Below are 21,733 nucleotides of genomic sequence, written 5' to 3' on the forward strand. Positions count from 1 at the left end.
TCCCATATAGATAAATGGACAAAAGTTACTGAGATAATTATTCAGGAGAAAATAAAACCAGGAAATAAAGAAAATGTTCACCTTCAGGAGGAATCCAAAACATGCAGATTAAAACAGCAATAAAGGCCCATTTTATATCTATTAAAGTAAGGAAAACTTTAAAAAGTGATATTATATAATGCTAGTGAGATTGTGGAGAAGCCAATATCTGTATTTATTGCTGGCTGCAATGTAAAACTTCTGGAAACAAATTTGATCATTTTATTATATCAAAAGCCTTGAGACAGGTTTATGACCAGTGATCCTAAGAAATAACTAAATAAAATCTTAAAAGCTACATGAACTAAGAGTAACTGCTATATTTTCTATAAAAGCAAAACTTAGAAGCAAATATGAAAAAAAGCACAATAGTTACAAATTATAAAATAATAGTTCAATGGAATATAATATGTCTTTTACAATGGATGATTAAAATATACTAGCATGGGCTTCCCTCGTGGCACAGTTGTTGAGAGTCCGCCTGCCGATGCAGGGGACACGGGTTCGTGCCACGGTCCGGGAAGATCCCACATGCCACGGAACGGCTGGGCCCATGAGCCATGGCCACTGAGCTTGCGTGTCTGGAGCCTTTGCTCCGCAACGGGAGAGGCCACAACAGTGAGAGGCCTGCGTACCGCAAAAAAAAAAAAAAAAGCTAGCATATGATACAGGAAATAAAAAGATTCAAAATTTAAATTACACTATGGATATAGCTATGTAAAATATGTAACTATATGTGTAAACACTAAAAGGATGTTTATAAAATAGTATCAATGTATCAATGTAGTATGATTTTCAGGGATTTATTTTTATTCTAAAATTTGTTTTAATATGATAAAATTTTAAATCTGTAATGAGTTTATTGAGGAGCTTCAACTTGTTAGGGATAAACATGAATTAGATTTATTTCTCTGATAACTCTGTACTATGCTGACCTCTCTATTTTTTGCTGAGGTACTACTTCCAATTCTATGACTTAACAGTCTTTTCAGTTATCAGAACAGTCTTTCTAGTTTTTTAAAACTCAGTCCTGTGTGTTTTGCAACTTCAATCTCACATTCAATTCAAAACTTTCCCATTTCCCCCACAGCTCTAGTTAGATTTATGACTTGCTATGGACTGCATGTTTGTGCTTCACCAGAATTCATGTGCTGAAACCCAAACCCACAGTGTAATGGTATCTGGAGGTGGAGCCTTTGAGAGGTAATTAGGTTTAAATGAGGTCATGAGGGTGGATTCTTCATGATGGGATTAGTGCCCTTATAAGAAAAGGCCTGCTCCATGCAAGCATGTGGTGAGAAGGTGGCTGTCTGTAAATCAGGAAAAGGGGCCTCACCAGAACCCAACAATACTTGCACCTTGAAGTTGGATTCCCCACACTTCAGAACTATGAGGAATAAATTTTTGTTGTTTAAGCCACCCTTCTATAGTATTCTGTTATAGCAGCCCCAAATGACCAAGACAAGACTCATTTCCCTTCCCTCTTTCCTGTACTTCTATTCTGATGGACATGGTTTCTTATATGTTTCTTTTCAACAGGCTAATCTCCATCTAATGCTGATTGGCCATCATTCTCCTTTGGTTTCTTGGAGGGCCCTAGGAATGCCCCTTCTATAATCTCCTGGAATGGGAGATCCAAGTTGGCTTTAATCTTTTCCTGCCAGGTCAACCCTTCTCACAAGCCACCCACTCTATATATTCTTACTGCTGGGATCCTCTTAGTTAATAAACAGCCTTCCTGGGGTTAATACCAGCAAGTCAGCTCAAGCCAGCCATCCTACTCAGTGTCTACATAGGAAATCATGGATCGAGGTCCACATTTAACAGTGGAATGCAGGCTGTTTCACTGACCTCTCTTACATGCCATCTTCTTCTTGCTCTTTGTCCACACTCAGTATCAGACATTCTGCTGGCCTAGTAGCCTGGAAATTTTTAAATAAGGAATGTTCAGACAGTCACTGAGAGTAATTCTCCTGGAGCCCTTCTCTCTCTGTTTTGGTAAGAAGTATGCCATCTCCATTCTTCCTTGGGAAAGCAATAGCCTTGCTTTTCAAATTTATAACTCTTGCACTCTCTATAAAAGCCATGCCTCGTTTCCCAAACCCAGTCTTTCTCTTATATTGGTAGTGATGGTGGTGATCTTTATGGTTATGTTGAAACAGTGCCTTTCTACAGGCCCTATGTGGAAGATGATGCTGGCTCCAATTACTGGCATTCCTTTGAGCTTAGAAGGTGGAGTATTTAGATGCCAGTTCTGGCACTCAGTGTCGAGCACCACTTAAAAACAGGGAATTATCATTAAATGATAGTTTGAATGTAATTAGTTTATAGAATCAGGGGAATAAAAAAGATACCCTCTTACTAGTAAACATAGTTAATGCATTGATATTTATTGACTGAATTATTAAATGCTTTTTGGAAAAGATCAGGGCAATAATTCAAAATGTTTCAGAAAGGATTCCTGAAGCATCCTAACACAATCACATAGATGTTTTGTTTTCAGAGTTACTGCCGTAGAGTCCTATCTGCTGAAAATCCTTTCTCTCTCCAAAATACTTGTCTTGTATACATCTTCTTCTACAGAAGATGAGTTAAAGTTGTCAGTATTATGGGTAGAGGAAGGAGAGTGGAGTGAAGAGAACTGGAGTGATGGAGCTGATGGGGAGATTGGACTTCTAAAGCAAACTTTACTTGCTTTATGTTTTACCAGCACTCACCTGATAATCAGCAGGAATTTTGTGTTTCCTTCTCAAATCTATTTATGAGTACTTATTAACTCACAGGCAATTAAAGGGCTTGAGGGCACAAATTCTCTGTCTTGTTAGTAAAATGCCCAGGTATTGCCTAACACTAAATAATATGGACACTGCTATTTTGAATCTTTCCTTGAATTAGAAGAAAATGGTACAACTTCAGATACATCAATTTTTCAGAGCTAAAAATGGAAATACTAGTTAGAGTTGACATGAGAGAGAGAGAGAGAGAGAGAGAGAGAAAGGGAGAGTATCTTATATTGTTGCTGTTTATGAACTTTTGAAAGTTAGAAAAATGTCATGGAAACTTAAGTCTTTGGGATGCTTTTGAATTTAAGCCAAAATATTGTTCTAGTGGAGTTATTTATCTAGATTCCAACAAACACTGTCCATTTTTTTCTTATGGATTTTGCTCGAGATGTTCATCATAGATATATTTTTAAATTGATCAATTTGACATAGTAGTTTAAAATACATGTCCCTTAAGACCCAACATCTTTGAAAATGGGAAGCTTGAAGTTGAATAGCTTAAGGCAGAGTTTGAAAAATGGGCTATATTAATATCAGTAAGCTTGTTTTGCTTTTGATCATGCACAGACAGAAAATCACATCTCAGAGGTGAAATTGTTGAGTATTATCAACATGCCTCTCCATTGTTCTTACATTCTGCAGTGAAAGCTGCTAATGATTCTTTATTTAGAGCTATGTGTTCAGTTTTATTAGACAATCTTTAAAATAACATGTAATTGGTTATAATAGACACAGTAAAATGTAAAAAATTACATGCTAGATGAATCTATAGTAGCTGCTATGGTAAATTGACTTTGGAAAGACAAGAGCTAAAGGGTCTGTTGATTGTAATTTTGGTCTATACATGATGCCTGCCTCCCAAGAAACAATAGCCAAACAGCATATTTAAACGTAAGATTCAAATGAGCCAAGTAAACAAACATTTGACCTTTCTTGAAAATTATTTAGGCTCAGTCTTATATGTTATCACTATTTAGCATTTAACTGCAAACTGTTTTGTCTTCTGTTTAACTTTATATGTATAAATGTATGTATATGCAAAGCTTTTCTATTATATGTCTTTTCTATTTCTACCCTGTGACCACTTTGCATCTTATCAGAAAGATAAAGAATATGGAAGATAAATCCCCTAAACTACAAGATCAATCTTTTCTTGTGTTGTTCTGCCTATCTGTGTTGTACTTTTAACTTGATACAATATTTGGATGCTTGATATTTCCTTCCTGCAAACTTGTGATATCTCGTTACAACTTTGCTAAACTTCTGGTACTCAGGCCTCTCTCCTAGTTTCAGCCTCACTTGCATTGTATTGCTCACCCCATACCTTGGAGTAACAAGTAACAATTTAGTAGCTAATTGATTAGGGATAAATACTGGTAGTCTCACTCATGCTTCTTTTACTAGAGTCAGGAGTCTAGAAGTAACAGACTAGAAGTAGCTCAGTTTTGTCAAATGATTTGAGTTGATTCATGGTAAATGAAATCTGATATTTTCCCACTTCCTACATGGTTAGGAATTTTGGTTCTCAAAAGGTATTGAATTTAAATAGTAAACTAGTGGAAGCCACATCTATGCCTCTGAGAACAATGATTAATTATATAGGTTCTTGAAAATCCAGTTCCAATCTTTGTTACTAAAGAAAGCTGCTAAAATTAGATTTTTTCCTACTTCAAGAAATTAGTCCTGAAATTCCAAACTTTTATAAGTCATGGTCTTCTTTGAACCACATTTCCCACATGTTTTACATTGTCACTGCATGAATTCTCTGTTCCTTTGATGTAGTCAATAATTTATTACTTTTGCATTTTCACAGATCAAAGAGCAATAAGAAACTGACCATTCATTTCATATGATTTGGGCTTAAAATATGATTTAAAAAAAGTAAAAATAGTCATTGTATCAAATTACTTTACAAAAGGTGTTCTTTATAACAAAGCTTATTCCATTCAATGAGCTTCTCTATAAAAGAATGATCTTGTTATAACAAATTTTATTAATGAATACTTGTTCTACAATAAAATTCCGCTTATCTCTATTACATAATCACTGTCACTAAGCAACAGACTTACTTGCTGCTTATAATAATGAGCTATGGATGAATTCATTTCAATTGCTTCATCCTTCCATCAAACACCAATTACACATCAACTTTCCTGAAGTTTTCACTCCTTTCTTACCAAAGCCAGTTTAGCTAGAGAAAAAGACCCCAAATATTTAAAGTTTGATAGCGGCCATCACTAAACCCAAACAATTATGGTAACTAAAGCTCAAAATGGTGGATATAACATAGCATCTCCCACTTTTCCTGATCACAAAACATTTTTTTTAACTCACAAGCTAACTCAGACTAAGAAACCTATCAGATTCTTTTCATCTTTATCACCTGTGGATGACAAATTAAATTTCAAGTAAGATACCATTATGAAGCAATTGGAAAGCCTCATGCAGTTTTTGTTTTGTGTGTTTTTAAGCTACAGAACCTAGCAACATGGGTAAAAGCCCGTTATAATTCAGTGTGTGTGGGGGGTATGTGTGTGTGTGTGTGTGTGTGCATGTGTGTAATTTTGTGGTCCATGGAGAGAAGTGGACAAAGATACTATGTACTTCTCCCCACCAAAAGTCAGAAATATAACACCTCTCTGCAGTCTCAAAAATACTCATACTTTCTATGAATCATTAAAGTACAATCACTCATCTGGATTGATATAAAACATTTTAAAAGACTAATATTGGAAAACATATCAGACCGTATTCTCTTTCAACACTTAAAATAAATAGGATGGAGGGAATATACCAAGGCACACAAAAAATTGTATTTTATCAAAGACAACCACAGCTACCTACTTGGAGATAGGCATGAATCTATCACTCTTGAATGCTTTTTCACTCCTAATATTTTCTAATACTGAAATCCCGAGCAACAGAAGGCAACCATGATAAGGGTCTTAGCATTCTTTAATTACTGTTAGATATTCTTTCCTTTTTGTTATGACATTTAAATTTTTTACTTTTGCCTTTTTAATATAAATTACTAGTTATTGTTACTTTTCTATGGACAAGAGTTACTTTTTGTTACTATAATTTTATTGGTTTTTGTCCTCACACATTTTGTAGCACATATATTCCTGTGGGGTTCACTTTCCTTTTTGCTGAAGTGCATGTCTTATCAATGTTTATGGTGAGGATCTGTGGGTGGCAAACTCTAAGTCTTTGTAGGTCTGATGATGTGTTTACTTTGCCCTCATTCTGAAGTAACACTTTAAGCAGATATAAAATTATAAACGGACAACTTTTTCCTCAACATTTTGAAGGTGTTGTTCCATTGTTTTCTGATTTCTATTGCCTTAGATGAGGTATCATTGTTAATCTATTTTCATTCCTTTGTAGATTTTCAGATGGCTTTTAAATTTTTTGATATTTTACATTTAATATAGGTTTTGATGTGGGCTTAATCTTCTTGTTATTTTGGATACATTCCCTATTTCATGTCTGTCTTCAATTCTGGAAAATTCCCTTCAAATATTTCTTCAAATATTTCTTATCTTTCATACTGTCTATATTATTCTTCTGTGACTTTTATTAGATGAATGTGAGAGTTTCTCAATTTGTCTTACATTCTCAAAATTGCTCTTCCTATTTAAAAAAGCTCATTGTCTCTGGCATACTGGGTGGCTTCCTTGCTCCTTTTTCCTACTGTCACTAATTCTCTCTTCAATTATATATAATTCAGTTTAATCCAACCATTGCATTTTTAATTTTAATGGCTATATTTCCTATGTTTCTAATTGGTCATTTTTGATATAAATAATTCTTCCTTTTACATAATTAATTTCTAAATAGAAGTTATTAACTCACATATCTCTATGAGCATTCAAAATATACTTATTCTGAAGTCTGTCAATCTTTTATAAGAAATTAATTTCCTATGAAGCAACTTCATGTTCTGATTGTTGTTTTATGTTTTTTTCTTATTGGTAAATTTCTTCTTATGTTTAGAAACATTGGTCTGCATATGTGGGATAGCCACATTTTCTATCTTATTGATGGGTGTAAAAAGCACTGAATTGGCAGAGATACTAGATGGAATCATCCCAGATTCCCATATCACTGCTGGAGGACAGCTGTCAAGGAGAATCATCTGACCTGCATGGATGGTGATGTGAACATGGAATAAATTTTTTTCCATGTCATCTAAATCTGGTTATATTTTGGTTTAATTTTTTACTGCAACATAACTTAGCCCTAGCTGATATACACATGCCAACCTACCCTTTTCCCCAACCTCTATCCAGAACTAGGTTATAAAATGATGATTCAAAGTTCCTACCCTATTATGATATTTGAGATATTGAAGATTAATCCACCAAGCCAGCAGGTGGATTAGTTCAGTTCGTATTAGGAGGCTGGTCTCTATACTCCCAATTCCATAGGTCTGAAGCCTTCTTTAGTCCCAGGCAGCAATCACCATAAGTTCTCCAACCTCTGGCTACAAGTTGTGAAGCTGACTCTTATTCTTCATCTAGAATACCTTATGCTTCTGAGGCTGAACTACCTCCTGCCAATCTCTTCTGGACTTGATACCCAGCAAGTCAGGAGCTTCAGCCCCACGTACCACTATGAATTCTGGTTCACAGAGATGCTTATCTTTTGGAAAAAAATGCCTATTTTTTTTCCTTTTCAAACTTGCTTATGTTTTTAGTAGAGGGGTGTGTCAAGTCATGAATTTACTAGCTTGACTAAGAAAACGTTCGAATACAGTTCTCCAATCTGGAGTTTAAAGATTGGAATTCATGAAAAACCATAGTGGTTCATGTAGGCCTTCTCAGAGCGCTGTGGGGGTAGGAGAATGTGCAGTTGTTTCCAGCTGTGGCTTCTGGAGTCATAATGGGCTTTATGAAGTTCTTGGCTTTTGGTATGCATTCACTATCAATTGTCCATTTCATACTCTGACAATTTTTATAATGGTTTTAAGAGATGTTTTGGAAGCTGTGGTAGAAGCAGTGAGCTAGGCTAGTGAGTCTCAGATCTGAATGATATATGGCCTTCATTTGAAGGAGAAAAAATTCAAGGACCTCCTTAGTGTTGACTGACATTATTATTATTATTTATTAATTTTCTTAAATAATGTACAAGCATGAAACTAGGTATACACTTCTTATGATTAGAGCTTAGATACAACCATAAACAAAAATAACTTTATAAATTAAATAAAATGAAACTATAAAACCAATCAAATTCAGAGTAATATATTTATTTCAATGTGACAGATGTTGTTTTGCTGAAACCAAATTGACGCTTGTAATACGAACAGAGTACTGATCATTGAGATTCATTGTATCAGATGAATCATGGTGGAAAATGAAAGGCATTTATTTTAGCTGTATTTGAAGAGGATTTAATAAAAGAAATATATATAAAGGTGTAGACAGGCTCAGAAGAAACTAAAGAGTATTGAGTATTTTAGTAGTGAAGAGCCACTAACACTGTGAGACTGTAAAGGTAAATGAAGAAGTGATCATCACAGCTTGGAGAGAGTGGCTGCAGTTATAGGAGAACAATGTAGAGAAGCTATGCTCTTTGTTAGAGGGATACAGTGTATTTGCAGGAATCCAGCAGGGAGGAAGACATCAAAATAAATACCTTGATCTTACCCTTCTTATTCTTCAGCCTCCTGCTACTAACTCCCATTTGCTGAGCCCAGTCAGAGATCAAGGAAACCCCTTGATGAAGGTTATGGGCACAGAATAGAATGGAGAAGGGTAGAGAGAGTTGTCTAGAGAGGTAAAGAAAAATATTTATTCAAATTATTTGGAGTTCAGTATGTACTATCAGGTACTTTGTGATGACATAGTTCTCCCATAACATTGTTTTAAAAATTCAAATGAATAAAAAAGATTTGTCTTTCCCTTGGCGTGAATACAAATTTACATTTGAAGTCCTGTTTTTTTTTCTTAGTAGTCCATGACAATTTAAATTGTAATTAGTGCCAACATGATGATAAACAGAAGGAAGATGTAAGCACTGAAATTTGTGGCATATTTAATTATGATATGTTCATCTAGCTGAACATAAATTGTATTTTAAAATTATCATCAGTGGAGAAAAGGGAATCCTCCTACACTGTTGGTGGGAATGTAAGTTGGTGCAGCCACTATGGAAAACAGTATAGAGGTTCCTCAGAAAACTAAAAATAGAATTACCCTATGATCCAGCAATCCCACTCCTGGGCATACACCTGGACAAAACTATAATTCAAAAAGATACATGCACCCCTATGTTCATTCACCCCTATGTTCACTCACACAAATCATAGCTTTTACCCATAGCATTATTCACAATAGCCAAAACATGGAAACAACCTAAATGTCCATTGACAGATGAATGGATAAAGAAGATGTGGTACATATATATATAATGGAATACTACTCAGCCATAAAAAGTAACAAAATAATGCCATTTGCAGCAACATGGATTCAACTAGAGATTATCATACCAAGTGAAGTAAGTCAGAAAAAGACAAATACCATATGGTATCACTTATATGTAGAATCTAAAATATGGCACAAATGAACCTATTTACAAAACAGAAACAGACTCACAGACATAGAGATCAGACTTGTGGTTGCCAAGGGGGAGAATGGGAGAGACTGGGAGTTTGGGGTTGGTAGATGCAAACTGTTACATTTAGAATGGATAAACAACAAGGTCCTACTGTAGAGCACAAGGAACTATATCCAATCTCCTGGAATAAACCATAATGGAAAAGAATATTAAAAAAGAATGTCTCTATGTGTATAACTGAGTCACTTTGCTCTACAGCAGAGATTGCTACAACATTGTAAATCAACTCTACTTCAATTTAAAAAAAGGCCATTTCATGGCATGCAGTATTACATGAATCAAAAATATTATATCAAAATAAATAAATATTCAATATTTTTAAATGGTAAAAAACAAATAATAACAACAGAAAAATCCTCAAAAAGAACTTAAAATTGTGCCTAGACATCCACTGAGTTCATAGACCTCATTTGAGAATCATTGAGCTAAGCCATTTCAAGCTTCACTCTGGAAACTTTTTCCACCTTCCAAAGCAACCTGCACAGATCTGCTGGAAAAATCTACTGAAGCTCTGCTGTGATACTGTTATTCTCTTTGTAAAAATCCTTTAATGGCTCCTCATCTTGTACAGAATTAAGTATAAAGTCCTCAGCCTGGAATTCAAAGCCTCCACTTACTTTTCAAGCTTTATGTTCATGACTGTTCCCTTAGATATAGCATATACTCTAGCTAAACTAGGATGTGTATTGTAGCCTGAATATATCCTGTTTTTCTACTTTCTTTTCTCAGTGTCTCTGCTTGGAATGCCATTTGCTTCATTTCTGCCTTTTAAAATCCTAAACACCTCTCTAAACTCATTTCAAATTCTGCCTCTTCCATGAAGACTGAGTTAACACCAAGGATCAGATTGTCAAACAAGACTCACACAAATCACAGCTCTTACCCAGTATCAAGCTTTTGATACAGTTTCAAGAATAAAAGCACTCAAAAGACACAGGCAGGGCAGAGAGAAGGTTGAGACATCCCACAAGATTCCCCACGTCCCTTTTTTGGTAGATGTGCTCTCTAGCCCAGAATAATAGATGAGGTCTCTAATGCGGACTGCAGGTCACCTCACACAGTGGGAAGCATTTAAGTTAGGAAATATCTGCACATTACGCTCCAGAGAGGTGTTTAGCTTATATCACATTCTACAGGGAACCAAGCATGATAAGTCCATAGATTATAGGCTTTTTCATCCTAAGCAGTCCTAAACCAGAAACATCCTACATCATTAGTCTATTTCCCCAGAATTCCAGTAATCATATTTGCAAGAATATTAGACTGAGTCACTGCCTTCTTTCTTTTTCTAGAGGCATCCCTATGGTAATTGAGAAAGAAATGGATCACTGGTCAACTGCTTTCAACTTCCTTTCTCCACAAATACTTTCCTGATTGCTCCAATCTTATATAATCTTTCTCTTCTAACTCTTTGTGACTCTATCATAGAATTATTTTTCTGCTTTGCATTATACTTATATAAATTATGTCCTCCCCTCTTGCAACTCAGCAGAAGGGACATGATTTATTCATTTTGAGGTCACTAACAGCACTTTAGAAAGTGCCTTGCATATAACTGTTTTACATTTCATAAATGTTGGAAGAAATTAAGAGAAAGATAATTTTCTATTCTCATTATTTCCCACAAATACCACTGCTGAGTCCTGGACAGTGGAGAGGAAGAAGACCAAGTTCACCTGAGTCTAAATATCTGCTTGTGTAGATAACTTAATAACAACCCCACAGAATTATGCAAAATTCTATAGTAGGTGAAGTTGTTTTCTTGGTCTTTCCTTCTTCCTGAGCACTATTTCCCTCTCTACTCAGGTGCCTATATCTGGATCTTGTTTGGGGGATGGACTTTGCCCAGGTGAGATGCTGGCTAGGAGAGTGCTTCAGTATTACCAGGGAAAGTCCTAGGGGATGTTATCTGGAAATTCACCCTTGGAGTATCAGAATAAATGGTAGGAAAAATAAGAGCAATAATGGATCCATGCTTGGAGGTGGGGAAATTGGAAGGTAATCAATCAACACGTCAACTGGAAAGATAAGGCAGAGACATTAACCAGGACAACACAATGAGGAAGAGAGAGGACAGGGAAATGTGCTAGCTGTTGAAGTGAATGATTCAATATCCAGGTCTGAAAACCTGTAGTATCTTTGGCAGTGTTGCTTTAATGCAGATCTTAGAAAGCTTTGCTAGGTTAAGAGCATAGACTTAAAAGGATAGAGCTGACCTAACAGGTTCTTATGCTCTTCTTGACTCATATAAAATTTCATTCTCAATAAGTGAAAATGTTGACAATAGTTTAAAATATTTTCCTTCTGAGGAATATATACATATGCCTAGAACCCGAAGTCTTAGGCTAAAATGATGAAGGGTGTATTTCTGTCATTGAGTTGAGGAGTATTAGTGCCATAGGAACTTTCCTAATGCTGCTTAAATTACTTTGTTGGATGTCATGTTGTGCTACTCTTTTTTATTTGGCTCCCTAACATTGAGAACTTATATACATTTCTAAGCCTTACTTCTCTAATTGATAATAAAATAAATTTCATGCTATTTCTTTTTCCCTGCAGAGAGAGTAAAAATGCCCACAGCTATACTTAATTCACGTTTTTGTTGTTTGCATAACCGTGTTTTCCCTTATCTGTTTTAAACAGTGTACTTCTTGGAGGTTTTATTGTTTTTCTATTACTGCATAAAAAATTACCACAAACTTAATGGTTTAAAGTGACACACATTTATTATCTCCCACAGTTTCTGTGGGCTGAGAGTCTGAACATGACTTAACAGGGTCCTTGGTTTAGGTTCTCACGAGGCGGCAATCAAGGTGTTGGATAGGGTTGGATTCTCACCAGAGGCTTGACTGGAGAAGGATCTATTTTCATACTCCTTAGGTTGTTGGTGGATTCATTTCCTAGCAGCGGTAGGATTCATGGCAGCTTGTTTCTTCAAAATCTGCAACAGAGAGAGAGAGAGACTCGAGCAAGTTGGGTGCTATGCTAGTATGTAATCACATACATCTCATCACTTTTTCCATAGTCCATGGGCTAGAAGCAAGTCACAGGGCCTATCCATACTCTAGGCGACGAGATTACACAAAGATGTGAATACCAGGAGGCAAGGATCTTGGAGGGCTGTCTTAGGATCTTTCTGCCCCAGAGGTATAATGCTGTTTATATAAATTCAAAGTACAAATTAGTCTAGACTAGGCTATGTAGTGACAATGACTCTAATAATGATGAAGATCATGGAGATGCAGGGCCAGATACCAGAGATTTGTGTAAGGGCTCTAAGGAAGAAAGAACAGCTTAAGGTTACAGACCTTCTCCAGCAATGGTGACATGTATCCTGATAAAATGTTTTATAAACAGAAGCTAAATTTCCATCCTATGCATCTCATAAGCTTGCAGTTTTTAAATATTTTATTCCCTCCACAATGTTTTGGTGACTTAAGGTGTCCATGTCCTCTGCTGTGATTTAGATATATAAAGTAGATGGTTAATATATCTTGGCCTTTTTATATTCTGAAGTCATGGAAAGGAAAACAATCACTCTGGTAACTTGTGGCTGTTTGGGGTTTTGTAACTAACAAAGCTACAACAGGAAGGCTGTCACTGCTTGTCAATGTCTAAGAATTTTATACCCAGCAAAGGACCACTTGAGAAGACAGACTGTTGTTTCTTCACTGCATCAAGAACTTTTCATGATTAATTGTCTTGCTTATCCTAAGTCTATTCAAGATAAAAAAGAAATATGGGGAGGAAGGGCACAGAAAAAACTTCCAATTTAGACATTTACTATGAGAATCGTTTCAAGGATCTGTGTTTCAGATCTACTCAAAGAATGTCCTGTCACAGCTCATCGCCAAGAGGAAATGTGTCCTGTAGGAGGAAAGAGCAGCACCTGATTTTCCAAACTACGTGGGCCCCAATGTTTTCTTTTACTACTACCTTTTACCTATCATATGATTGCTAAGCAGGGCTGTCAACTGCTATCTGTGCATGACCTACATTTTCCTGCCCTTTCTTGCCCCACTGAAAGTGTTCTCTCTGCTTCTACTGCTATTCTTCCTCTAGTCTGCCCTTAAGGCCTAGATCAAACACCATTATCTTCTTTAGTGTTCTGATTGCTCTAATTCTCACAGTGCTTGGCAACTTTCTTATGGCTCATCACATTGTATTGCACACACTTTTTGTAGGTAAAATTAACATAACATAAAATTGACCATTTTAACCATTTTAAAGTGTACAATTCAGTGACTTTAGTACATTCACAATGTGTAACTATCACCACTTTAAAATTCCAGAATATTTTCATCACTCCCCCCTGAAAAAAGCCCTGTACCCATTAAGCTGTCTTTCCCAATTCTCCTGTCCCCCAGCTCCTAGCAACCACTAATATGCTTTCTATTTCTATGGATTTGCCTATTCTGGTTATTTCATATAAATGGCATCATATAATATGTGGCCTTTTGTCTGAATTCTTTCCGTTAGCATAGTGTTTTCAATGTTCATTCAAGTTGTAGTCTGTGTCAATACTTTATATGGCTGAATAATATTCCATTGTATGGATATACCACATTTTGTTTATCTACTTATTAGTTGGTGGACATTTGGGTTGATTCCACTTTTTGGCTGTGATGAATGATGCTACTGCTATAAGCATTCATGTACAAGTTTTTATTTGAATACCTGTTTTCAGTTCTCTTAGGCATATACTTAGAAGTGTAATTGCTAGGTCATATGGTAACTCTATGTTTAACTTTTTTTCTTTTTTTTTTTTTGCGGTACATGGGCCTCTCACTGTTGTGGCCTCTCCCGTTGCGGAGCAACAGGCTCCGGATGCACAGGCTCAGCGGCCATGGCTCATGGGCCTAGCTGCTCTGTGGCATGTGGGATCTTCCCAGACTGGGGTACGAACCTGTGTCCCCTGCATTGGCAGGCAGACTCTCAACCACTGCGCCACCAGGGAAGCCCCTATGTTTAACATTTTGAGAAACTGTCAAACTGTTTTCCATAGTAGCTGCACCACTTTACACTCCCACCAGCAGTGTTTGAGGGCTCCAATTTCTCTACATTCTCACCAACATTTGTTATTTTCTGTGTGTATATATTTGTGTGTGTGTGTGTTTTAATTGTAGCCATTCTAGTGGATGTGAAGTAACATCTCTTGTGGGTTTGATTTGCATTTCCCAAATGACTAATGATGTTGAGCATCTTTTCATGTGCTTGTTGGCCGTTTGTATATCTTTGGAGTTATTCCATAGACTTTTATGTTCATTTCTTATCTCTCCTCTGAGACTACAGGTTTCTTCAGGATGGAATTATTATTAATCTTTTAATCTCTCAGGGGACCTGTTAAATTGATTTAGGCACACTGAGTGCTCAATAAATGCTTATTGACCTGAATTTAGGAGTCATAACAAAAGACTGTATTGCCTGAGTCAACCCTGAGATGAAGTCCTCATATCATGTAATTTCAGTGTTAAACCATTCTTACTCAGAACATCAGTAAGCTGTTTGTTAATAAATCTATTGGATCTTTCAGTGGCATCTGAACTGTTGACCATGTATTCCTTGAAATATTTTCTCTCCCTCCTAGGACACCACACTTCCCTGGCTTTGCTTCCTAATTCTCCATTAGAAGCAGTCTCCTTTGTGGGTTCCTCTCTGATGAACCCTTAAAGATGAGTGTTCCCTGGGCGTCTGTCCTTGGTGTTCCTTTTCACCAGTATCAGTGTTTCCCAAATGCTGGCCTGTAAATGATATCATTTCATGATAGAGTCATTTTGTGATAAAGGACAATGTAGTGAGCATTTTATGTGCCTTAATTGGTTAATTAGAAAAATTATCCTTCTTTTTAAGACTATGTTATCCATATTTTTAAAAGCTGAAATGTCTTCTACTTCTTCTATGAAATAATAGTGATAGTACATGGCTACTTATGTATACTTTTAATGTCCTTAAAAAAGTAAAAATTTAACAACCATTTATTGGCTCTCCCTTCCAAGCATTTAAAATTATACTGGACACTGATAAACTATTCTTCAGTTATTCCTGGTTTATTTCATTTATGGATATAACTTCAGTTATCACTTACATGATGGTGAGCTCCAAGTAAAAAATGTCTATATTAAGCTCAAATCTATATATCCAGTTTCCTACTGAATAAATCTCCTTGATGTTCACAAACCTTTTGATTTAGCACATCTAATCTTGAACTCATTACACACCAACTCACCTACTTCCCCCTTAACTGTGTTTCTTATCTTATTGAAAGGCATTATCTGGTCACGTAAGTCAGAAACCAGGAAATCCCTCTATTTGCCCCTCTTTTTTTTTTTTTTTGCGGTACGTGGGCCTCTCACTGTCGTGGCCTCTCCCATTGTGGAGCACAGGCTCCGGACGTGCAGGCTCAGCGGCCATGGCCCACAGGCCCAGCCGCTCCGCGGCACGCGGGATCCCCCCGGACCAGGGCACAAACCCGCGTCCCCTGCATCGGCAGGCGGACTCTCAACCACTGTGCCACCAGGGGAGCCCTATTCGCCCCTCTTCAACATATTTTCTACATCCAATTACCAACTTAAAACATTTTTATCTTTATAATAGTTCTATAGACCATCCACTTTCATCAATTCCCATCTTCTTGCTAACTTATTTAAGACTACCACCAACCATCCATCATCCATTCAGCATACATTTGCAAAGTCCATACTATGTGCCAAGCACTGGGAGTACAACATGAGAGCTTATTTTGAGGGAACAGTTTTTGGCATTATAACCTAGTTTAGGTTATTGCTGATTTTCAAATAATGAGTATTTTGAGATTTTTTTTCCTATGCATGGTGGGTGCTCTGTATACGTTAGAGATTCATATTGGAAATCTTTTGACTTGGGGAGATTTAAAGTGAATTACTTACGTTGAGCAAAGAAGTTATTCCCTGAACCTGAACTGTAGCCTAAAGAAATTCCCTTAACCTCTGTTCCAGTTTCCCATTTGGGAAATGGTATAGTTGTGTAGGAGGCTAAGATAAGTTGGTTGTTTGCTGTGGTTCAAGAGCTCTATGGATCAAAATTTAAAGTACAGATTTCTTATTTATTCATTAACAAAAGTTTTAGCTGTGAGTTTCATGTTCTGGGCACAATGTGTTATAATCATTAATGCATATTTAAGTTCATTCAAATGTTGCCACTTATTATCTTACCAATGAAAGGAAAATCAAAGCATGACACTAGGAGTTGGTTAAAGGGATTTGGCCCAGGTAGCATATAAGGCTCATAAGAAATTGGGACCAGAATCTCCATCTTCTTTACTGTGATTCAAAGCATGGGCTATTGGAAGCTGCTGCTTATCCTATAAGTAGGGCTTGCAAAAAGTGGAGGTTCCAGACACTAAGGGGAAGGGTCAATGTCCTGAAGAAAAAAGGAAAGCATTTGGCTGGGTTCCAAGGAGGCGATCAGAAAAAAAAGCAGAACTGACTATCTGGAATGGATGATGACACCATCTGCCTTCATAGTCTTACCTTGGGCAGTGTCCAGTACTTGATGTTTCAGGAGAAAAAAATCCCACTACCTTTTATATTTTTCACTTGGTAAATTATTGAAATCTGGAAGTTATCCTTCCTACTACCATTATTTTGGCATTTTTTTCCCTTTGATACTTGGTTCTTTCAGATTTATTAACTGGACTAGAACTTGAAAAATATTAATGATGGTATTTCTCTTGCTAAAAGGCTGGGATGCATTAGTATTATAGTTGCTTTGCCAAATTCAGTGTTTTAGAGAGTGCCTAGTCTAGGAAGGTTTGCAGAAAGAGCAAGCACTTCACATGCCCTAAGGTCCTGCGATGTACCACTAGGACTTAACAATTTTAGTTGTTTCTTGATTTTTATTAGCTATTTCAGCTATATTCTTGGTAAAGAAGTGGACAGAAGAAATCAAGAAGTGGAATAAAAGAAATGCGTGGAACAGTTTTGTTTATAATCCTTAACTCTTGGAGTGGGCATGAGGGAAATTGCTATTATGATAACTAAGATGTTATAGATTCAGAAAGTTACCCTTAGCATTTCTTTAGGGTCCCCAAGCTAATGTTTTACTTCTGAATTGACAGTCTGGGACAGCATGCTTTTGAACAACATTCTCCAACCTGGATCAAAAGAGCAGAGTTCATTGTCAATAGTTGTTAGAACATTTTCAGGTACACCTCCTCCATGACTTTTGGGACATTTTATAGAATCATCGGATTTTTGTACTGAGAGAGACTAAGAGATAATAAAATCAAAACTCTTCAATTTTGAGTCCAATCTTTGGCCTCAGAGGTTTCAATTCCATAACTTGTTCATGATTACTAAGTTGCTAATGGCACAACTGTGACTACAACAAGATACCTCCTTGTTTTCTAGTGTTCTTTCCTTTTACCTGATGCCTAATGTTCTCCTTTCTTTTCTGATAATTTTCTCCAAAACCTCCTCTGAAGAAACTGAACAAAGCCAGTTTAGAATGGCTGCTTGCCAAGTTTTTTCTCATGTGAGCTCCATTCTTATTCTTTCACAAGAGTAAGCTCCTCTGATGAAAAGAACCATAAAATATTAGAATTGAAAGGGGTTTATGGATTCTAATCTCCTTATTTACAAATACAAAAACCAAGGCCGAGGGAGTCAACTTGCCTGAGGCGACACAGACATTGGTAACACTGGGATCTGAACTCAGCATTTCTCTGAGGTTAGTGACTTGCAGAGAGCTTCACTACCTTGGAAGAGCCATCTCTTCTTCTGAGCCAGATGCATGATGGTTGAACACATTATGGCTATTAATTTAAATTAAAGACAAGGAAGGCTTAGGGCTCCAGATTCCATGAGACACAGCTGTTCTAGTATACCATGTGTCTTAGAGAATTAGTGAGGAAAGAAAATAGCAAACATTTAAACAAAATTATAAATAAAAATCAATATTTAAAATGGAACTTAAAATGAAATTCCATAGATAATAGTGATTTGTGCTTTTAACAATTATGGGTTCATTAATTAGCAGCTTTTCTGATGTTAAAGACTAGTGTCCAATATTTTTTCTTCTGGAAAATACAAAGATACCAGCTTGTTCTAAGGCTCCAAGCCATTCCCTGTAGACTGTTCTTGGCCTCTGCTGTCACAGACTATAACTAGAAAAAGAAAATTGACAGACAGAAAGAAAAAAACCTTAACAGCTAGAGCTTTAATTTACCTACATGGGAAAAAATATTTCATTTTCTGAGATTTCTCCTGGGTTGCCTGATTTGAAGGTAGAAAGAGAAGCCAGAGGAAAAATCACCAAAAAAGCTTTTAAAAGAAACACTATGAAAAGAGCAAATCCTGAGAATTGTGTTTAATAACAGCAAGGATGAATTTCCTGGCAGTCTGTACTGAGCAGTTAAAGACCAACCAGCATGTGAGAGAGGCTGAATTAGGATGGTCTAGAGCAACCTAATAAAGAGTGCCAGAAGATTTATTCTCTCATATGTATAATTTTGAGATATGAATGATTCTATATTTAAGAAATGTGTTACAACCATCACATTAATTTTTACTAAGAGCTTCTAGTTTGACTCAAATCAGGGTCTGAAAAATGGAAGAACAGTGCTTTGAGCCACCAAGTTAGTGCCCCACAGAATATTTTAAAATTATTTAACACATCATCTCAGTGTCAACAACTCATCACAGATAAACTATCTAATTAACAGAACCCTTCATAGTATTTGATAACTGAGTCTTGGCTCAGTTTTTATACCAGAAGGGCAATCCTTGATAAGCAGAAATTATAAAAGCAGATTTTAAAAGCATTAATTCAGAAATAAAATCAAATTGGGTCCAAATTAACCCCCTATTGGTATTTAAAACCACTTGGCTTAAAGATAACACTTGGAGAGGCTGCCTTTGACCAGAGTCAGGCTTTGTCTAGATTGTCAGCCTCTGTATTTTGATTCCTTTTGTTGTGTACCAGCCTCCCCATGCCCAGGGTAATTGATACGGGTCCTGTGCTAGGGACAGATGAGTTTATCCTGTCATTGAAGCCCTTTACAAGATGCCTTAATTATTAGAGTTAATTTGAGGATTTGTGCTCTTAGGAAGCTCGATTGTTTTCTCTGTCTAATTCCACGTTGGCAACATTTCCAATGACAAATCCAATAAAGAATTAGCAATTTGGCTCCCTGTGGTTGTGGAAAAAGGACAGTAAGAATGAGCAACAATAATAATTTCTGTTTATATAGTATATTTTTTTTAATATGAGAAAGTCATTACTGCTACAGTTTAGGGACAAAGCCTCATGAAAAAGTAGGAAGGAATTTGAATTTCTGTAAGGATGGTAAATTTTGATCCTTTGATCTCTGCTGATAATTAATATCCATTTTGCAACTAAGTGGGAAATTGTAGTTTCCAATGGAGAAAATTGGAGATAAAGAAAAAGTAAGACATTGATATTAAAAATGGTATCCCTATGTTTAGAATACAAGGTGACAAGGAGGAAAAGACACAGTTCAATTGTGGTTGTTGTAATCAGATAAATCAGGTTACCAAACTCTTGACATACATATTTGGTGTAAGTGAACTCTTTTTCGCTAGGAATCTACTCTTACATTTCTTTGGGACCACATGTTTAATTAAGGCTTGCTGAATTTCATCCTGCATAATAGCTGGAACAGCAGAGGCATCCATATATTACCAAGAGAATGTACTTCTCAAGATCACAAACAATATGTACTGCCTGCTTCCATTTTGGTGCTATGGATGGGTCAGCACATAGATGGTTGATACCCAAGTATTAATTGTAATTATCTCTGGGTGGTGGAACTATGAAAAATTTTATTTTCTTTTGGTGTGTGTGTGTGTGTGTGTGTGTGTGTGTATGTGTGTTTAACTCTATTTTCTAAAATGAACATGCATTACTTTTGTAATAATAAAAGTTATTTTCAAAGTGCCTGCTTTGTGATTTTCCTTCAGATGCAATACATCCTGATTTCCAGCATTCAGTTGGGGGAAATCAGGGTATACAATAAGAACAAACCCTCAGCTGTTTCATTCTTGCTATCTCACTGGTTTCTAGGGTTGATTATTAACTAGATTTTACCCTGGCACATACTCTTGCTACCTGGAGGGATCTTGTTTCTGACACACATAAATTCAAACAGTTTAACAACTTTTCCTCATCTCCCTTCTTACCCACTACTCTTTGCTTATAAGTAGACTGACAAAGAGGAAACTATCATTTTGTAGTTTTTCAATATTACATTAACATTGTACAACTTAACACAGCGACAGAAGGATATAGATTGTTTGTGTAGGAATTTTCTGGACACCCAATTTGTGAATGGGCACTTCTTGGCAAATGGACTTTGATGTCACTATTTGAGCTTCATAGAGTGGGCCCCTTGAGTTTAATCCAGGGGTCCCCAGCCCCTGGGCCATGGACAAGTACCAGTCCATGGCCTGTTAGGAACCGGGCCACACAGCAGGAGGTGAATGGCGGGCAGGCAAGCAAAGCTTCATCTGTATTTACAGCCGCTCCCCATCACTTGCATTACCACCTGAGCTCCGCCTCCTGTCAGATCAGTGGCACATTAGATTCTCATAGGAGCGTGAACCCTACTGTGACCTGTACATGAGAGGGATCTAGGTTGCACACTCCTTATGAGAATCTGATGTCTGATGATCTGAGGTGGAGCTGAGGCGGTGATGCTAGTGCTGAGGAGTGGCTGCAAATACAGATTATCATTAGCAGAGAGGTTTGACTGCACAGAGACTATAATAAATCAATTGCTTGCAGACTCATATCAAAACCCTACCAGGGAGTGGCAAGTGAAAACACGCTCAGGGCTCCCACTGATTCTGCATTATGGTGAGTTGTATAATTATTTCATTATATATTACAGTGTAATAATAATAGAAATAAAGTGCACAATAAATTTAATGCACTTGAATCATCCCAAAACCATCCCCCACAACCACAGTCTGTGGAAAAATTGTCTTCCATGAAACTGGTCCCTGGTGCCAAAAAGGTTGGGGACCACTGGTCTAATCCAGTGGTAATCCTTTTTCTCCCTTGGAGAAAACTTTAAGTTCTCTAGATTATCTTCTTGTGGTTAGGATAATTTTACCTACTGAGTGACAATTTATCTTAATGAGCATTTGAGAAGATTTCACAACCTCATTTGGAAGCTGACTATCAAAAAGGAGGTTTATTTTTTTTAGCCTAAAATTCTCATATTTATTTTTCCATTCTTTTAATTTACTGCATTTGTGTCCAGATCTCCACATAGAGATCATTCATGCACT

The 21,733-nt window shown here is 36.6% G+C and overlaps 1 long non-coding RNA gene across 1 annotated transcript in view; it reads left to right on the forward strand.

Annotated features, from left to right (window-relative positions):
* Positions 1-21,296, forward strand: part of LOC132488426 (uncharacterized) — a 66,010-nt gene extending 44,714 nt beyond the window's left edge. The window contains exon 4 of the long non-coding RNA XR_009531747.1: positions 21,225-21,296. This is a non-coding gene — a long non-coding RNA (uncharacterized LOC132488426). The remainder of the gene's footprint in view (positions 1-21,224) is intronic.
* The last annotated feature ends 437 nt before the right edge of the window (positions 21,297-21,733 follow it).

The sequence above is a fragment of the Mesoplodon densirostris genome, chromosome 4 (assembly GCF_025265405.1).
Source record: "Mesoplodon densirostris isolate mMesDen1 chromosome 4, mMesDen1 primary haplotype, whole genome shotgun sequence".
NCBI lineage: Eukaryota > Metazoa > Chordata > Mammalia > Artiodactyla > Ziphiidae > Mesoplodon > Mesoplodon densirostris.